The sequence below is a fragment of the Gobius niger genome (genome assembly GCF_951799975.1).
Source record: "Gobius niger genome assembly, chromosome: 13".
NCBI classification, from domain to species: domain Eukaryota; kingdom Metazoa; phylum Chordata; class Actinopteri; order Gobiiformes; family Gobiidae; genus Gobius; species Gobius niger.
The window spans coordinates 14,173,251-14,187,328 of NC_136864.1; the positions used below are offsets into that span (position 1 = coordinate 14,173,251).

Below are 14,078 nucleotides of genomic sequence, written 5' to 3' on the forward strand. Positions count from 1 at the left end.
ACAGCTGTTGCACTTCAAAGGATTAACAGCCTGTTTTTACCCACAATCCTTAGCCTATGGCCCCAGCATCCGCCACCTCTTCCTTCTCAAGCTCAAAACGCGGGGGCTAGCTCTACTTAGATTTGTTTACTCTTTGATTACGACGACAACAACAACACAATTGAACTTTTCAACTCTGATCTCAGCAAATCTAGAAGAATAAAATGTCACATCACGCGAGAGAAAAGAGGAGGCGGGTCCTAAATTTAGCACCTGGCATCACCACAAGCTACTGTAGAGTAATCACAACCAATATTCATAAGAAAATGCATCAAGGCTTGGATTGCAAAGTAAAAATATGAGCAAGTTACTAGCGACTAAGCACATCGCAAAAGAATGATTCTACAAATGTATTTATGAATTTATTTAGGTTTTTGTGAGATTTTAGAACCAAGGCATCATGAAATCAATTACTTTATTTGAAAAAAAAAATTGTACTGGGCTGACTTCTCAAACAACCCAGTACCGATGACTTCTTTTTCACCCACCCCTTTCACTAATTATTACGTAATAGGCCACTACAGCTTCCCCTGTAGTTTCATAAACCTATACCAGATAACATTTAATGAATAAATAACCAAATAAATCGCGAGTCATTACATTCGCCATGTTTCATTGTTATTGCTATCTGGCAATGAATATCAATTATTCATGCACAGAGCAAACCATTAATTTGATGTTTCCTTTCAAAGCCTTAATTGCTTTTGATTGGGAACAAAAACACATTAGAATCGGGTCGGGTCTGATGATTCAGCGGTGCATGGATTGAAAACACTATCCTATAGTTTGTGTTTTGGTGCCCGTCAGCTGTAACCCACACCATGACTCAGCCCCATCCCACCACCAGACAGCTGTTTCCTCTCCGCACTCGGTTTAATCCAATCTAATATAAGTTACTTGGCTGCCCTGGGTCAACTGGGCCCATCTGTGACTCACCGGAGGAACTGACCGTGTCCCAGTGATGTAATGACGAAAATGATGAATGGAGAGGTCTGTCGCCACGGGAACTATACTTTTATTGCTGTTAGCCGCTGCTCGAAAAGCAGCTTAGGCCCGTTACAGTGGATCATGTGGCCTCTTCATAACAATGACAGTGCAGAGATAAGGTTACTGTCGAATGCATTTAGAGAAGAGGTGATAAATATCTGGCTGGAAAACAATATTGAGATAAAAGTTACTTCATATATGATATTGAAAAGTGCATACAAATGTATAATAATAATATGCCTTCCATACCTAGTGGTGGTAGGCAAGGCAATGTATTTGTAGTGCACATTTCATACAAGGCAGCCACTCTAGGAGCTTAAAGGAACAGGCCACCGTTTTTACATACTGAAATACGTTCTTACCTGAGCTTAGACGAGTTGATGCGTACCTGTCTGGTCTTCGTGCGTGTCCTCAGTCACGCAAAATGACCAAAGATGTTGTTAGCATTTGGCCTCTCCCAATGTATTCCAATAGCTCCAAACAGCGGTAAAGTTGGAAGCTACCACGCTCTTCCATGGGCACATACAAAGACCAGACAGGTACGTATCAACTGGTCTAAGCTCATGTAAGAGCATATCTCAGTATGGAAAAACGGTGGCCTGTTCCTTTAAGAGTAAGAGTAGAAAATTATAAACACAGTTATAATAACACATCCATATCTCACATCACCTAAGGAGTTCAAGGTCTGTCCCTGCCGAGCTTCTGATGGGATCAATATTCACAATTTAACAGTCAATAATCATTTCGGAGAAAATAACACTACTTTGAATTATATATTACAAAGGAATAACTTGTTTGGGTCACGGCTTATCATCCTAGAGTGATGGTGGGTTCTTCTCAGCTGCTAGAACCAGTAGTACTAACACTAGATGGCTGGATATTATATAAAAAAAATGTAATTCCATGTTTAAGTCCTTTTATGAATATTTAGCATATATTTTACTTGTATTTAAGTTTATATTGAGCTTCGCCTTCGACTTTGCCCCGATGTTTTAATTCATTCATGTAAGAAATGCGGGGAGATGCTAGCACTGTCATCGTCTTCTCCCCTTTAGTTTGGGCTGCATCTAGCGCCACATGTTGATCATATTTTTAACGTTGTCTGCCAGATTAAATGGGGACTGACTCCAAACATTTCCGCTGTGTCCCGTGACTCCTTAATGCACCACAAACTGCATAAACAACACAACACGGATGTTGTGTTGCAACTTAACCAAATCAAATAAATACAAAATATTCTTAAAAGGACTGAATCATTTGCGGCCACTTCTCAGCATATTCCCCAGTGTCCTGCTGAACCTCTCTGTGACGCCATTGCCCATGGGGTGGTATGGAGTGGGAGTGTGAGACTTGATGACGCCCCCCATTTCCAACAACTCTGCCACCAACTCACTCTCAAAACTTGCACCCTGATCGGAGTGGATGCGCCGGGGAAAGCCATAGAGGCAGAAGAACCCCTCCCAGAGCTTCTTAGCCACACTCTTTGCAGCAACAAGGGAACGCATGCGCCAACTCAAAAAATACTTTTAAAAATAGCTGAAAATTATGAGAATAAATGCATTCTAATTTTCAGCAACTTTTTTTTCCTATATCTATATATTTTTCAACAACTTTTTTTTTTTTTTACTGTACTTTTAACGCAGTAATTTATCAGTGAACTTTGTTGCCTCTTTATGAACATGTAGACACATAACTTTACAACCTACAGGCCAGATAGATGTTGACTAGGCTAAAACAGACACTGCAAAACAAAAGGGTATGTGTAAAGCTGTGTAGTATTTTTATTTGGAGTGACTAAATTTAGAATCCCCTCTAAAGCAGCTGTGCTCCACTTGATGTGCTGATCTGACTGCTTTAAAACTGCTGATACTTAACTCACAATCCAACTCTAAAGTACCAGGATGAAAAGTGGTTATTTATAGGTCAGGAGATCCGAGGCAAGATGAGATACAAACACCATTTCAGACTCTTGTAGATATGTCTGTATACAGTGATCTAGATCGACTGTCATGGCCGCCGTCTCCATGGTGACTCAGCATCCTCCACATGAGCTGTGCCAAGAGGCCCTTTGTACGTGTGACTGTGCGAGTAGAGTTCAGATGACTGCGGAGCACACACTGCCCACCTCTCAGCTTCTCAACAATTTGTACCAAAATAGGGTAGACCACTGTTGTTGTGAGTAAGAAGTGATGCCGTCACTGTACTAAAAATGTCAAACTACGAAGAAACACTACCAATTTGTGTATTTGATTTTTTAAACAATGATGCAGTTTGCAACATTAGTGTTTTGAGTAACAATTCTTTGAGACAACCCTCGTCTACAGCAAATTTCTATTCTTTGGATCCTCTTCTCTCACTCCAAAGCCCTTCTAACTACATTCATATTCGTTGTCCTTTTTGTCTCACGTCATGGGCGCCTTGACTACACCTTGCCTCAAGGATTTTGTTGATTTGTTAGAAGGTGAATCACTAAAACTCATATTTATCGGCAAAACAGCAGATAAATACTTTCAAACCAATACTCTTATTGTTAAATGTTTTAACTTCTTAACCCCCACTTTAAAGCAGTACTTAGTAACTTGTTTACCTTAAAGCCACACCGTGTAGAATTTTACCCTATAAATAAAATTGAAATATAAGCATTTAATTTATGACAGATATTCTCATCAGTGAAAAATACCCCATAAATGACTGATGACAGTAAACTTTACTGGGAGTGGGTACTGGGTACGTCTCCAGCTCGTTTCCATGGAGATGTGACAAAAGGCAGTAGAACAGGTTAGTTTCTCATCCAAGTCCGTTATTTTATTACACACTGCAGTAATAGAATTTTCTGTGTCATTAGGAACATGTTTTGTTTTGCCGCAACAGTACAGTCCAAAATGTTGCGCAGTGTACCTTTAATAAATCATGTAATCATGATTCAAATCATAGTCCCACTGGGGGTAATACAAGTGTTAATGGGATTATCTCTTTCATCTCCCCCTGGTGTCTCTGGCCAGAAAACCATGCTTGCAACTTCCCTGCATCGGGTCAGAGGCCCCAAGCTAACAGGCTAACGGGCAAAGCTAACTGCGGGCTAGTGCCATTAAACAGTATTTACAGCCAAGTTTGGGAGACTTTTTTTTAAATATATTTTGTTTTTTTATATATAGTATTTACTCTCAAGGTAGTACAAAAAAAAACCCTGCTAGGGGCATGAGTGACTTAGTACTGCAGTAAACAAGCGCATTTTCTCCAGTTTAGTTTTACCCAAATCTAAAAGCTTCTCGACTGGAGTTTATAGACTGTATGCCAGTGTAACGTCTAATTTGAAAGCCAAGACCTACAAAACAAAGACTTTTCCTTGCGTTGTTGCCTTGTTGTTGTCATTTTATTGGCTTTATTGACTTTTCTGCACTTTATAGTTGTCACATGTTTTGTTGCTCATTCATCACTTTTCATCACATTTCTGTTGCATTTTGGTCATGTTTTTGTCGCTCTTTCGATTTCTAGCGTTTTCATTCTTGTTTACGTCTTGCTTTTGCTGCTATTTTGCCGCTTTTTCCAAGATGCTTTTAGATTCGGGTAAAGTCGAACTGGAAAAAATGTGCTCGGTACAGGTGGGGGTTAAGAGGTTAATAGCATTTTGTTGAACATAATATCAAAACAACACGATTCAGCTCCATCATCGAGTTTATTTCAGGTACCACCCCCTGCTAAGCTCTCATGTACCTCCAGGGGTCCCGTACCACTGGTTAGGAAACACTGCTCTAGTCTAGATCAACTCCCTGGCAGCATCATCTGATCTTCTCTGTTTTTGTGCGTGCCCGAACCATCTCAGTGTGACCTCTTTGACTTTATCTCCAAAACGTGATTACACCAACGTGAGCTGTCCCTCTATGTTATGCAAGCCACTCAGTCATCAATCCCCAAGAGAACTTGCAAACATAATTAATGCATCCAATCTCAACCCACAAAACATTAACAAAAGTAATCTTATTTGATTGATTTTGAGGTATCTGATTTGAGCAAAGGAACAAAATCTGGATTGCTTGGAAGTCCTGTGTTTTGATATTTGGCAATCCGACACACAAGCTCCTAAAATAGCCAATTTTGTACAAAAAATGTGAAACTAAAACACACTGCACTTCCAACAATTGCCACACCACGATAAAGACGTACAGTAGAAGATTTTAGCAGGGGGTTCCTGGGATTATTTCAGATTAAAACAGGGTGAAATTGAAGATTTGACAATAATCTTTCCTTGTAGTAAATTTGAAGATGTCTTTGTGGGTAACTTTGATCATTAAGCATGATCAAAATATGAAACAAACACACAAATTGAACTCTTTTCAATGCTTTTTACAGTAGCCTAATGCATGTTGCTTACTATACATGTAACAGAGATGTAGGATTAATATTCCAATCACTGCCAACAAGGCGACAGAAGATTTGCTGTGGCCACTACCCTAAAATGTAAAAACCCCCAGTGAATATGCCGAGCTAAATAGAGTAATTTGCTCTATATACTCTACTGTACCACCATGTGTCAAGTCTAATCCAAGTCTCCATTACTCCATTGCTCTGGTGCAGCGACACAGTGGAGACCTTTACACGGCCATAGACTGAAAGGAGCTGTGAGCTGGAGGTCACCCTTGTGCCGTCCCCTGCCTCTACTGCGGCTTCCCTGGCTCCCCACAATGTCAGGTCCGATCTCACTCAGGTCCACTTCCCCTGGCGGGACATGAAGACCTTTGTGATATTTGTCTGTTTGATGTGCTCAAAGCGCCTCAAAAGCAGCGGGCCGGGGCGAAAGGTCACGAAGGAATTCAGGTACAAAGGTAAGGCTTAATCAATGAACCAGCAACTGGAAGTAATGGCATTTAGTTTATTTGTTTGGTCATCTCAAACAAACGGTTTTACAACACTTAATTTGAAGGTTATAGTCTTGGAGCGCTCGCAATATAAGTACAGTCTTCTCAAGATAAAACACAGCCACTCAACACAGGCTTAAAGGGGCTCAATGCAAGTTTGCGATTTTATGCTCACTACTGCCATCTCAGGCCTTATGCGTAGCTGGAGCTTCTATATTAAGCTGGTGCACGATGGCACTTCGGACCCGAATTAACACCTTTTTGAGTGACTGCAGGATTTTACCGGCAGTTGTGGTGAACAGGTCTGGGCTCATTCTACACATTAGGACATGGCTGGAACATGTAGGGGGAGGAAAATACATAATTTTAACATTTTTAAACTCTGTATAGTCCCTTTAAATTGTATGCTTTTTAATACCCTTTAAATAGATTTGCTTTTCAATATGAAATGCCCAGGGGAAACCCTGTTATAATGTTAATAAGATATAACACACCATAACATCTACAAGCCAACCAAAGAAGAAAAACTTACCTTGAGCCAACAAAGTAAAGAGACTAGATGCAAGTTGGTCATTTTATGCTCACTACTGCCACCTCAGGTCTTACGCGCAACTGCAGTCTCTATATTAAGCTCATGCATGACGGCAACAACTTTTTGAGTGACAGTGCAGGATTTTAGAGCCAGTTGTGGTGAATAGGTCGGGCTCATTCTACACATTAGGACATGACTGGAACATGTAGGGGGATAAAAATACATAGATGTAACATTTTTAAACTCCGTATAGTCTCTTTAACCTGTTTCTAACTAAATGATTTAGTACAATAGCCATTTCGTAACACGTTATCACACATATCGCACAACTTCTTTAGATAGATATCTTACTTAGCAATGAAGCACCACTGTAATCAATTCTCAGCCCATAGGTGCATAGGCTTGACATATAGAAATGTGTAGAAACCCCTCGCCAGCAGATCCAGTGACATGGTTCAATAATGCAATGCAGAGTACTCAGACGGGCATGCAATTCTTAGCAATTGGTACTCAGACAGCGCAAGACCATTTTCCTCACATCATTACACCATCAGCCACTGCAGTTTTCTTTAAGGCTTGGGTCATTAAAATCCATTTCAATTTAACTTCATTGAGTTGGCACATATTACCACATGCCTTAATCCAGCAAATTGTTGTGTTGGTTAGCTGTAATTACGGGAGCAAATAAACAATAATATGTCAAATATATATCAGTATTCTATATGTATGCATTTACACAGGCTCCGTTGCAATAGAGCTAAACGAGAGGCTGAAGATGATTTGTTGGAAGCACTCCACAAACTATTGCTTACAAACTAATTTAGGCAGCACTTTGGCAATAAAGCATCGTCTAACAAATAGCTCAGACAGTTGCTAAAACTCTTTGGGCATCAATAATGAATAGCGACTACTGAGAGCAACAGAGGTCTTCCAAACAGGCCTTACAAGTGACTGGGGAGACATTAACCAGTGCAAGAAGAGTTTTTAATCAGAATAGGGCATTGACATTTTTGGGGGCCAGGGAAATTATTCAGGTGATGTTGTGAGAAATGTTTTTGACAAACTTCAGATATGTTGTTGTTGATGTCTTTATTTTATTATTATCATTATCATTGTAATCAGTAAATGGGCCTTAGACAAAATAAGTTTGACAATTGCAGACAAATATTTAGATCCAGATGAATGATTTGCCATTTTTTTCTTGAAAGTCTGTTTTGGAGTATTAGGATTTTAACAAAGACTTAAAAAGAAACTGTTCAACAAATCTATCAGAGCACATGCATTGCAAGACCTACTGGATTCACATGATTTATACAATAAGAGAATAAGTGACAAAGGAAATTACTAAATAATGTCAGTCTTGTAGCCCAGTATTGTTAATTTGCAAACATTGCAAACTGTCATTGACAGTATGACTAAACATAAACAGAAGCACTCCAAATAACCTCATGCTGACTGTTGCAAAGACACTCACAGGCATTTTGTCTGTGGCCGAGCGACTGCTGGCCCCACTTCCCGACTGGCCCTCTGCTAATCTGGGTGGGATTGTCGCATGTAATCCAACCAATCCCTAAAGCAGAAATCATGGCATCACCATCAGCAGCAGCAGCAGAAAAAAAAAAAAAAAAAAGCAGCAGCAGCAGCTATGCTCAAGTCCTATTTAAGTTTGACATTGGGAAGAGTTGCAATGTTTTTATTTTATATTAAAGAATGGGAGATTATAAATGCATTCACTCATGGTCTTAGTCTTTGAGATGCAAACACCAATTACTTACTTTTGCAGACTGTGACAGAGAAGTGCATGAATGAATAATATAATGTAAAAAAGTGCTTCAAGTGTATGAAAAGACGCTGGTCCATTAGAAGGTCATAAATAATAATTATCAGACCATTACATCTAGCTATATTATAAAATCTAAAGGCTGATTTGAGAAGATGGTGATCAGCAACTTCCGCTGAATAATATCTTGTTATTTAAAATGCTCGCTCTGAGCTTTATTAAGTCGCCATAGTCTAGAAATAATTCAGTGACCTTTATTGTAACTTCTTATGAATGCATTAGTCACAGTAACTCACTGCATTTCCAAGGCCATCTCTGTAAATTTAAATGTGGATTCGCCGGATAACAATTCAAGTCTAGATACTGTAGCTACCTATCATTTTTGGACAGAAACACACAGGCCTGTGCATGCTATTTTTAGTTCCACTAAAGTATCACTGTCCAAAATGTAATTTAGGATTTGCTTCTGTCCATCTATTGCAGCTCTGCTTGTCACAGGTAACTGCACATTTCATTTTCTGCAACAAAATGCAACAAATGATGACAAATTAGCAATAACATTGAGTACAAGCTGTCGGTCCTGTAATAAGGCCTGCCAACAGCAGAGACAGATGAACTGTTCAAATTGTAATTTGCATTTTCTAAAATGTGACAATGTCTGCTTAGTTGATTATAATTTCATTTAATAGTAAATAAAGCCTGTTGGATAAAATTACTACTTTGATCAATTTAGTCATTAGAAAGTTGAAACATTTAAAACACTTCATTGGTAAGACTTTATAACAATAACAATGCTGATGGTTATTTGCAGCAATAAAGATTAAGCATTAAAATAGGCCAACAGCTGAGTTACTGAGATCAACCAACTCTCTCCAATGAGAGAGGTTTTGTCCATGTGTATATTTTGGATTTGTTTCAGTCATATTCTAGCAACAGTCTCCAACTTGTTCAACCAAATCCATGCCTGTATTTCCCTCTACACAAACATAAGGCCTAATGTGCCTGAGGATGCACATTCAGAGGCAGGACCCGTCCCAGGAGCATGCTGAGGACCCGTCCAATCGAAGACGACAATCTAAGTGAATACAATTGTGCAGTGTTCACAAAACATCATCAGTCTATGCATTTTCTCACACAATTTGAGATACATATTGCACAGATAATGGAGTAGGACAGCATTATTGACAAGACTTTCACCTGGACAATAGAAGACAACTAGCTTGTGATGCTATAGTAATGGCTTCAGAGTCGTGTTTTCCTCAGGCCTTAACGATCCTATGCCAAATAAACTAAATACAAGGTTCTGAAAGGGCAGCGGACAACAGAAATGAACATTGACAGAACAATGTGTCCTAATCCACACAAACTGGGGAGAAGGGGGGCGTGTATTGTATAACACCAAGCTGCATGGAGCATCACTTTGAAATGGGCCATGGCATTTGAAAGCTAAATACAGAACAGGCAGGACGCAACACTGAAACGACGTGTCAGCCCTATACCAAAATGTGTACCGATGTAGAGCACATAGCCTAAACCAAACCCCTCTGTATTCTTATGATCACGTGATTCGACAAAGTGTAAATCGTGCAAGGACTAGGCCACTCCAAATGCCAGCGCGTACTAGGGGCCCATTGACCAATTTTCAAGAAAGGCCAGTGCAGTGTGATCGGGACGAGGGTGTACCATCCGGACTGCGGCACCACCATAACAAAGAGACAAGCATCCACGGAGCACTGCGTGGGGCGAGGAGCACCCCACCAAAACCTTACACGCCCACCACCAGCAGCAGCAGCAGCAGCAGCCGCTATAGCCAGCCGTGCCATCATCCATCGCACACAGGACCAAACCAGCGAGCCATCTTACAACAAGCTTAATATAGGCCACATGTCTTAACCGCAGCAGCGATATACACGTAAAGCAACAAACAATGAGACAGCGAGTCATTTTTTTTTTAAATTCACACGCTTTGGGACGTAGCCGTGCGTAGAATAGCGCCATGACACGTGCTAAAAAAAAAGATGTTTTGGTCGTAAATCTGCAACTCACCGTTACTTCTGCGTCCCTTTTGTGGTCTATTACAGTGTGGGCCAGACAGTCAGTGCGTGTGATGGGGGGGAAAAAAAATCTCTCTCTCCACCTTTCGCGAAACGGACGAATGCCAGGACTCCAGACGCAAGGCCCGCCCTCTCCGTGGACGGCGCAGCCAATGGGAGAGCGAGGAAGAAGAAAGAGCTTTGTACTCCAGTGCGGCGGCTCGTAAGCATGGGGATGTGTGTTAAGCTGGAAGGCGACTTGGATGCTGATGATGATGCCCGGCTGGCTGGCTGGCTGTAAAAGATGCGTTTGCCGCGTGTGTGATATAATAAGTGCTACTATAAGGCAGTACTTTGCTCCAATAAATCATTATATTTAAAGTGTCGACAACAAGGATGACTGGATTGTTTCTTTTATATGCCAATATGTTTTTTATGGATGACAGAGCACATTTGGTTTTGCTGTATTTTTGTCAGATTACCCCTCAGTATACATCAATATAGTTATGTACATATTTATCAGCCTGTAAAGTATCCACCGGATGTACTGCCAATGCAAGATCCTTCCACAAGAGCTGGAATGCTGCACCCAAACTATTCCACAGCTTCTGGTTGCCCTGTGGCATAGTCACAGGGTGGGTCAAAGGCACTGGACACATTTCCCTAAGGTAAAATAAAGACGCACAGATGCTGTACTGGAAAAAACAAAAACAAACTTACAGTGGCCGACTTTAATTAACAAGCAATAAACAGAAAGCCAAATGAAGAATAAACATTAGCCCTGGAAGGAAATGTCCATATAGTTTATGACCGACAGACAGGTATAGTTTTACAGTCAGTGGATTGGCACCTACAATAAAATGTCCAATCAAAAGTAATTAGAGTCGTCAGTCAAGAGTCATTTTGGTAATTTACTCTCCCTGGACGGTAGCAATCTGTTTAGTTTGTGCAGTAAATAGTGGAACAGATTGTACATGTTCTTTGACTAAAAAAAGTAACAGAATATTGAGATGAGGACAGCCATAATTAGGCCTACACAACCACTCACTTGACACTACTACATCTGAACAGCTTGAAAAAACTTCAGAAAGAGGCAGCCCAGATTCAGCAGACAGATTCTCCAAAAAATATTCCTCCAAATGAGTTCAGTCATCCCCTCCTGGAACCCGAATGATACTAGGAGCGCTGTTGTCATGGGCTTAGTGCCTCAAGGGTCTCCCATGGCAAACAGGTCCTAGGTGATGGGTCAGACAAAGAGCGGTTCAGAAGCCCCTTATGAGAGACCAACACGCCCTGTTAGAACCATAAGGCCGTTCTTCTGTGGACCCACCACCTGCAGGAGGAACCATAAGGGAATGTGATCCGGAAACATAAAAGTGGAAGAAAATGGATGGATGGAGTTCAGTCATTATATTTTGTATCAAGAGATTATATCCACTATCTTCTTTATTCATACTGTTGATTGTTTACAAACACTGTCCCTCTGCCTACTTTGATCACATGACCTGGGGGTCAGACAGGAGGACAGTGATGAGGCTGGCTAACCCAGTGCCCGACTGGCGACTGCTGCTGATAGATAGAATACATGCCCTTTAAAGCATTATGGGGGATTATAGTTCCCATTCGATTCTGTAGCTTTATTGTAATCACTCCTATACCACAGACATAAGAACATTTAGACTGATACAAACACAGTTGACCACCTTTACCACATTTGCCAGCTTTTCAATATTTATCATTGATGTTTTGCTTAAGCTGTTCAAACATTGGTAAGTATTAGTTTGTTTTTCTTGCTTTTGGAGCTCCCTGATAACAGGCTTCCACAAAACTACTGTTACAAAAAACATTTTTCTGAACACAGCAGCTACAGCAATAGAGACAAACAAGTCTAAGATTCACAAGATTAATAGTCAGTTCAAGCAATGGAGAAAGCAAGAGCTATAATTAAAGTTAGGGAGCAGCTCCATACACCTCCCACAGAGGCAGAGTTCCAAAACAAACTGAGGTTTAAAAGGGAGTGTAATGATGTAAAATGAGTGGGGGAACATTTTCAGTGTTGTATCCGTTTGGATTCTTCGTTTGTCACTTGCTCTTCCAGGGAATTCTGACAAGATCCAGTTGGCAAGGAAGGGTTTGTAATGACAATATTAAAATGTTACAGGCCAACACTATCAGTTGAATTGTTCATTACTTATTGAAAATTATGCTATTAGCCAAATCCTGCTCTCATTGTCCTCTCAGGTACGCATACGGTTTCAGTAAAAGATCCTCTCTTTTGTGTCTTACTTGTATATTTAAAAAGTACTGTATTATCAGTTACTGCATATAAATATGTTAAGCTCACAGACACACATTGTTCTAAGGTATAACTGATTCTCATCCCTGATTATTTGTATGTACCTGTTGGGTAACCAAACTTATTTCAAGCATTTTACAGCAGCTCATATGAGTCACATATTTTACACTTTCCGACCCTATTCATATATCACCAGCCATATATTCAGTCTCCGGTTCACCCACTTACATAAACAAAACTGGTAATGGGAAACTGTCATAAAGATGCAAAATGAGAGAATGAGAATTAATAAAATGAGGAAAAAAGTGTAATTTTGCAGACCTAAATCAAATCAAACAAACTCCATGCATCTTACTCCTTTCTGATAATAACATTACAAAACACAATACTTCTGTGTCCCTGCTGCAGAGCCAATGTAAACAGTCAAACAACATTTATTGCTACATTTTACGTAAAGACTCAATATCTAAAAATAGAGGAGGTTGCAGAGGCTTCTCGGGGATGCAGTGGTTTCCCACACACACATGTATAATAGATGAATAGACTCTGCACTGCCCTTGACTCTCACTGTGGAGGGGCACACCAAAGTTACCCCTTCAAAGCTGTCCCCCATCTGCTATCCAGTAATGTATAACCTAAGGAAAATCCAGGTTGTCACACAACAATGAAAAAAAAAAAGTAATTGTCAAATTTTGTACTCAAAATGATACCAAGTACCCTCTCCAAGTCACCAGGCCTAGGTAAAGATCAAATCAGGACTAAACCAGGTCTAAAAAGAGGTTAACATAGATCTAAATTGGACGACATTTTGTTTAAACTTTGTGTAAACCATGTCTAAACCAGAAAAATGTATCTGTATTTTAGTGCATTGTTAAAGAACAAATGGAATAATCTCCAATTAAAAAGAATAAAGTCTCAAATTGAGGACGTCCCCTAAAGAAGCCCAAGCACCACATTCAGAAGCACTGGACTGAAACATTCAATCCACATTATTATTATTATTATTAAACATGTGTTAATGGCATGTGTACCGGTATTCAACTTGGGGTGAAGGATTGTTTTTCATCTACTGTACAAAAGTATGAAATGTGTCTGGATTTCAACATCACATATCTATTCACATCTGTATCTATTCTTTATCACAATGGCAGTTTGGTAAGATTTAAGCATTAACCCCATGACCTAAATAAGAGCGAACCCCCATGGCGTGAGCGCGGCTTAGCAGACGGATTGACATAGTAATACACAGAATCTAACATTTTGACATTGGACACTAATGTCATTTTCAAACTCTGGTTTTGTTATTTGTACAGTCATTTATTAAAGTCTGGGCTATAGCAGATTTGGTGATTGTGGGGCTATATATACTTGTATATTTAGCAGTAGTTTTGTTTGGAGGTTGGAGGAGGATTTGGGCCGGAGCAGACCAGGGGGTGTCTGGGTTAAAACAAGAGAAAGTGCTCTGGGCTTAGACATGTGGCTGCTGAGGAGCACATTTGGATTTGGATAATGAACCAAGCCTGGCTCGACTACACTTTGGCAGTTCGTTTTCATG

The 14,078-nt window shown here is 40.1% G+C and overlaps 1 protein-coding gene across 7 annotated transcripts in view; it reads right to left on the reverse strand.

Moving 5' to 3' along the window:
* Positions 1–10,389, reverse strand: part of map4l (microtubule associated protein 4 like) — a 71,179-nt gene extending 60,790 nt beyond the window's left edge. For 6 of the 7 annotated variants that reach the window (XM_079569066.1, XM_079569064.1, XM_079569063.1 and 3 more), the window contains exon 1: positions 10,241–10,389. The gene's annotated coding sequence lies outside the window, so the exon portion shown is untranslated. The remainder of the gene's footprint in view (positions 1–10,240) is intronic. The other variant, XM_079569067.1, reaches the window with a different exon arrangement.
* Between the last annotated feature and the right edge of the window lie 3,689 nt (positions 10,390–14,078).